This window comes from Capsella rubella, unplaced genomic scaffold (assembly GCF_000375325.1).
Source record: "Capsella rubella cultivar Monte Gargano unplaced genomic scaffold, Caprub1_0 scaffold_5, whole genome shotgun sequence".
In the NCBI taxonomy this organism is placed as follows: Eukaryota; Viridiplantae; Streptophyta; class Magnoliopsida; order Brassicales; family Brassicaceae; genus Capsella; species Capsella rubella.
Genome location: NW_006238919.1, coordinates 4,415,264 through 4,421,570, shown reverse-complemented (window position 1 = coordinate 4,421,570; position 6,307 = coordinate 4,415,264). Strand labels below are relative to the sequence as shown.

At 43.0% G+C, this 6,307-nt stretch overlaps 1 non-coding gene and 1 pseudogene across 1 annotated transcript; one reads left to right on the top strand and one right to left on the bottom strand.

The window, feature by feature from the left end:
* Positions 1-278: 278 nt before the first annotated feature.
* Positions 279-4,628, bottom strand: LOC111830599 (annotated as a pseudogene).
* Positions 4,629-5,250: 622 nt separating this feature from the next.
* LOC111830817 lies at positions 5,251-5,356 on the top strand. Its single transcript, XR_002834146.1, has one exon. It is a non-coding gene; the product is annotated as a small nucleolar RNA R71 (small nucleolar RNA).
* Positions 5,357-6,307: the final 951 nt, after the last annotated feature.

Here is a 6,307-nt window from a genome sequence, read left to right as displayed (position 1 = left end):
CATATTTTTCGTGTCATACTCGATTCTACATCTGCACCTCACTCTGTTTTTAACTCTTCTGATACTCTTTGCATTACTCCATCTATCTGAAATCCTGACCAACAGAAAACCAAAAACAAAAATCAAAAACAAAAAAAATCCTAAGCAATATTTACAGGATACCTTTGGGACTTCCTCCCAAGTGAGCTTGTTTAAAGTCACTAAGCGTGACTGTTTATGCCCTTTAGGCTTTGGGAGGCTCATAGAGAGGTATGGAGGACCCCTCTGGTGTCTCTTGATCAGCTAGGTAACGCTTGACACGTTAACCGTTCATAGTGAACTCGCTGCCATCCTTGTTCAGGAGAGTGATCGCATCTAAATGGCAAAACATCCTTGATTTCAAACGGTCCAGACCATCTAGACTTGAGCTTTTCAGGAAACAGCTTAAGTCTGGAATTGAACAGCAAGACATGATCACCAGCCTTAAGCTCCTTAACAACAATCCTCTTGTCATGGAAAGCTTTGGTTCTCTCTTTGTAGATTTTGGAACTTTCAAAAGCATCAAGTCTGATTTCCTCAAGTTCATGGATGTCAAGAACTCTCTTTGCCTGGGCTGCATCAATATCTAAGTTCAGAAGCTTGATAGCCCAAAGCGCCTTATACTCAATCTCCACCGGGAGATGGCATGCTTTACCATACATCAACTGAAAAGGCGTCCTTCCTATTGGTGTCTTGAAAGCTGTCCTGTACGCCCATAGAGTATCATCCAACTTGGTAGACCAATCTTTCTTCGAAGCCCCAACAACTCTTGACAAAATTCCTTTTATCTGCTTGTTGGAGACCTCAACTTGTCCACATGTCTGGGGATGGTAAGCTGTAGAAACTTTATGCTTCACACCATACTTCTTCAACATGCTTTCAAAAACCTTGTTGATGAAATCTGTACCACCATCACTGATCATTGCTCTCGGTACTCCATACCTGGGAAAGATGATGCTCTAGAACAGTTTCAGAACAACCTTGTGATCATTGGTGGGACTTGCAATGGCTTCAACCCATTTTGAAACATAATCAACTGCGACCAGAATGTAGACGTTGCCATTTGATGGAGGGTTGAACGGTCCCATGAAATCAATTCCCCAAACATCGAAAATTTCCATTTCCAAAATCGGATTCTGAGGCATCTCATTCCTTCTGTTGATGTTGCCCATCCTCTGGCAGGCGTCACACTTAGTGATGAAACTGTTTGTATCCTTGAACAACGTTGGCCACCACAGTCCTGCTTGCAGAACCTTCTAAACTGTCTTGAAAGTAGCGAAGTGTCCTCCATATGCGGATCCATGACAGTGCTCGAGCACTCCCTACACTTCCCCTTCTGCTATGCATCTCCTAAACAGCCCATCTGAACCCCTCTTGTACAAGTAAGGTTCATCCCAGAAATAGTGGTTGGCATCTCTGAAAAACTTCTTTTTCCTATAAGGATCCATGTCTGCAGGAATCTCTCCATAGACCTTGTAGTTCACCACATCCGCATACCAGGGCATACGCTCTGAACTGACTGCTAGACATTGAAGCTCCTTCATAACCATTCCTGTTTGATGCATCTTCTTGCATATCTCAACAACCATAAGATGTTCTTCAGGCATAGAGTCATCAATAGGGATTGGATCTTCTATTCTCATTCTGGACAGGTGATCAGCAACGCCGTTCTCTATCCCTTTCTTGTCAACAATTTCCATATCAAACTCCTGGAGTAGAAGTATCCATCTCAGCAGTCTCGGTTTGGTATCCTTCTTGGAGTATATATGCCTAATTGCAGCATGGTCTGTGTAGACTACCACTTTTGATCCCACCAACTAACTTCTGAACTTCTCAAATGCAAAAACTACAGCCAAGAGCTCTTTTTCGGTGTTGCATACCTCCCTTGTGTCTCATCAAGAGTTCTGCTCGCATAGTAGATGACATGCAGCTTCTTCTCTATTCGCTGCCCTAACACAGCCCCTACTGCATAATCTGAGGCATCACACATTATCTCAAAAGGATGATCCCAGTCTGGAGCTTGAACTATTGGTGCTGACACTAACGCTTCCTTGATCTTGTTGAAAGCTTCCAGACAGCTCTCATCAACTACAAAATCGAGCTCCTTGCACAACAGTCTTGTAAAGGGTCTTGCAATTTTTGAGAAGTCCTTGATGAATCTTCTATAAAACCCAGCATGCCCAAGGAAACTCCTTATATCCTTGACTGACTTGGGGGGCTGCAACTGTACCATGACCTCAATCTTTGCATTATCAACCTCAATCCCCTTCTCTGATACCTTGTGTCCCAACACTATCCCTTCGTTCACCATGAAGTGGCACTTCTCCCAGTTGAGCACTAGGCTTGTCTCCTCACATCTTGCCAATACCCTGCAGAGATTCAACAAACATGAGGAGAAGGAGGAGCCATACACGGAAAAATCATCCATGAATACCTCCACCATCTCCTCTATCAAATCCGAGAATATAGAGGTCATACACCTCTGAAATGTTGCATGTGCATTACACAAACCAAAAGGCATGCGTCTGTACGCAAATGTGCCATAGGGACAAGTGAAACTAGTCTTTTCCTGATCATTTGGGTGGATAGGGATTTGGAAAAATTCTCTATACCCATCAAGGAAACAGTAGTAGAGATGATTGGCTAATCGTTCTAACATTTGATCAAAGAAAGGAAGAGAATAAATGATCTTTCCTAGATGCAGCATTCAGTTTTCTGTAATCAATGCACATCCTATGGCCAGTGATAGTCCTTGTGGGGATCAATTCATCTTTTTCATTTTTTATCACTGTAATTCCCCCTTTCTTAGGTACACAATGTACTGGGGATAGCCAAGTACTATCAGAGATAGGATATATAACCCCAACATTCAACAGTTTAAGAATTTCTTTTTTCACAACTTCCTTAAGGTTAGGATTCAATCTCCTTTGAGGTTCAATACTAGAGTATGATTCATTTTCCAGATTAATCCTATGCATGCAGAGACTAGGTGAGATCCCCTTGATATCATCTAAGGAATAGCCTATGGACCTTCTATATTTTCTAAGCTCAGTGACTAGCAACTCTAATTCCTCATTACTCAAACTAGCATTCACAATGACAGGATAAGTAGAGTTGGACCCAAAGAATACATACCTCAGTCCTGAGGGTAGCGGTTTGAGCTCAACCTTGGGAGCTTTTAACTCTGACCAGTCATCATCACCCGCATTGACAAGGTCAACAGCAGGGTGAGTAAGCGGGCTGCCACTGACTTCCTTCTCTACTGTGCATATCTCCTTGACAGACTGATCCAATTCTTCAAAACGTTCTAAATCATCAATTGCCCTGTAGGTATCCAGCAATGTTTCGTAGACCTTTGTCTCAACATGAAAAAATCCATCTGATCCTCTCTTTGTCAAGGCTGTCTTGAGATGATCCTCCTCAGCAAGTTCTTCTAAAAGTTCATCAGCTAGCTGATCCATCTCCTCTATCCATAACACCTTGCCATTGATTGTTGGTTTCTTCATAGACTCCTTGATGTCAAATGTCATCTTGAAGTCTTCTCCCAAGCATAAGTCTATCTTCCCCTTCTTAACATCAATGATAGCTCTAGCAGTGGCTAGGAATGGTCTTCCAAGAATCAGGAGATCTTTAGGCTCTTCATCCATTTCCAAGACAATAAAATCTGTGGGAACTTCAACAACACCAATTCTTATTGGCAGGTCTTCCAAGAGTACATGTGGGAGTCTCACTGATCTGTCAGCTAGAATGAGAGATATGTTGCATGCCTTGTATCTTGTGAATCCTAAACGCTTATCCACAGACAATGGCATCAGACTCACGGAAGCTCCAAGATCACATAGGCATCTACTGAAAGATAGGGGGCCTAGTGAGCAGGGTATAATGAAGGATCTAGGATTCTTAAGCTTCAAAGGAGTGATCTTCTTCTGGATAATGGCACTGCATTCATGACTCAATATCACCATGCCCTGGACTTCTTTTGTTCTCTCCATAACCAAATCTTTGAAGAACTTTTGATAAGGAGGGACAAGTGCGAATGCATCCAGCAATGACATTCTCAACTCAATCTCTCTCACTTTCTTTTCAAATATAGCCTTATACTTCTCAGCTTGCTGCTTTTTAAATTGTCCTGGAAATGGTAGAGGTGGTTTGTATGGTGGGGGAACGTATCTCGCAGGCTTATCCTTGGATGTTGCAGGTGTTTCAGCATGTTTCTCAGCAGGTTGAGGAGCTTCTTCAGGTACGACTTCTGGTTCTTCCAAAGGAACAACCGGATCTTCATTCTGACATACATCCTCCCCTTCCAAGTCTTCACTGTCCTGAGTGACTACAACATGTCCTTGTCTGGGAGGCAAGTTTTTACCGCTCCTCAGCGTGATGACATGAGCAAACTCCTTAGGATTCTGAACAGCTTTTCCTGTGAGTTGGCCAGGCTTTGGGGCAGAAGTAGAAGCTGTTTTGCCCTCCATATACTTGATTTTGGAATTCAGAGTCTCAATCTTCATGTTCAGATCATTGTATGAGCAGTCCAATCTCTGAGTCAGCTCAGCAAACTTCTTAGCATTGTCCATGGAGCCACTTGCTTGTCCTTGTAGAATTTGCTGAAGCATGTTTTTCATGTCATGGTCTGGTGCCTAAGGAGGCGGAGCGTTTTGAGGTTGGAATCCTGGTGGTGGTCCTGCTGGAGGTTGGTAACCTTGCTGAAATTGTTGTTTGGGCACATAACCTTGGTTGTAGGGCACAAATGGTTTGTTTTGCCCCTGCTGCTGTTGTGGAGGTGGATAAATCTGATCCTGGGGGTTTGTAACATTGGTGCTCCGATAGGACAGATTGGGATTCTGCTTATAAGGATTGTATCCCTTATTGTATCCACCTCGGTTCTGAACATAACTTATCTCCTCAGATTGTTCTCCCTCTCCATTCAGAATCTGGAAAGGGTCGTCTTCAGAGACGAAATCGATGTTCCTCTGCTGGCTCATCAATAGCTTGTCCAACTTATCATTCACAGCTTTCATCTCTTTCTTGTACTTCTCATCAAGATATGTGCTTGCCCTGACGGTTCTATCATAATCTTCATTGTAGTTGCCATCAGATTGGGATAGGTTCTCAAGAAGCTCCCAACCTTCGTCGACGTCCTTGTTCAGAAAGTTGTAATTGCTGGCAGTGTCAAGCAACATCCGGATCTTTGGGAGAACAACCCGGTAAAGAGTATTGAGGAGAGACTCCTTGGTGAAGCCATGGTGGGGGCACTGAGACTGATAACTTTTGAAGCGTTCCCAGGCTTCACAAAGCGTTTCTCCATTCTTCTGAGTGAACCCAGAGATCTCATTTTTCCCATTGATGAGCTTTGTCACCTAGAGAGAATGGAAAAAGACGTAGCTTGAAACCGTCCTCACTGAACCCCATTGATCTTGGTGAGACTGTAGAGACGATCAAACTCATCAAGGTGATCCAGAGGGTCTTCCATAGGCAGACCTTGAAATTTATTCTGCTGGACCATGGAGATCAGACCACTCTTGATCTCAAAGTTGTTGTTCGCCACGGCTGGAGGCACAATACCCTGACGATGGGTATGGTTGCGTGGAGCATCACCAGCTCCAATCCGTGTAGGTGCCCGTGGTGGGGGTGGTGGTAGAATGTTTTCCATCTCGACTTGCGGTGGTGTAACTCTGTTGCGTTGCGGTCGTGATGCAGGTACCAAACGATCAATATGGTCTGAGGGCTGTAACAATTTCTCTATGCCTTGCGACCGTGTGTGCATACAACTCAAATCAGCTTATCTCTCTTATCGGTTGAGTGTGTCAGTCGAGTAGGAGCAGTTATGCAAGAGTTGTACCTGAATCAATAGACAAACAGAAGGAACAGAGTTAGTAACTGTAGTGAATGTTGAGTAAAAAAAAACTTGATCTTAGCAAGTCTGAAATCTCAAATATAACAAACAAACACCCAAATGGCAGCGGCGCCAAATTGATACTAGGATTTTTCTATTAATTACCCTAGAGTACTATCATGTCATTGCAGTACAGTAGGTATCAATCCAATCAGGTGTGATGCTAGCAATCAAGATATATCAGAAATGATTAAGTCAAGCAAGTATAAATGATCTTTTGGTTTTCAATGATCCTAAGCAAACATGTTAAACATGCAATAAATGTAAGGCTGTAAAACACAGACTACCATGCATAAACCAAAACGTAACGATTATTGATACTGACAAGAAAACAAAGTAGAACAAGTAAATTACAAGAGAATTAAACAGAAAGCACAAATGGATAGAAGATCCCGAGGA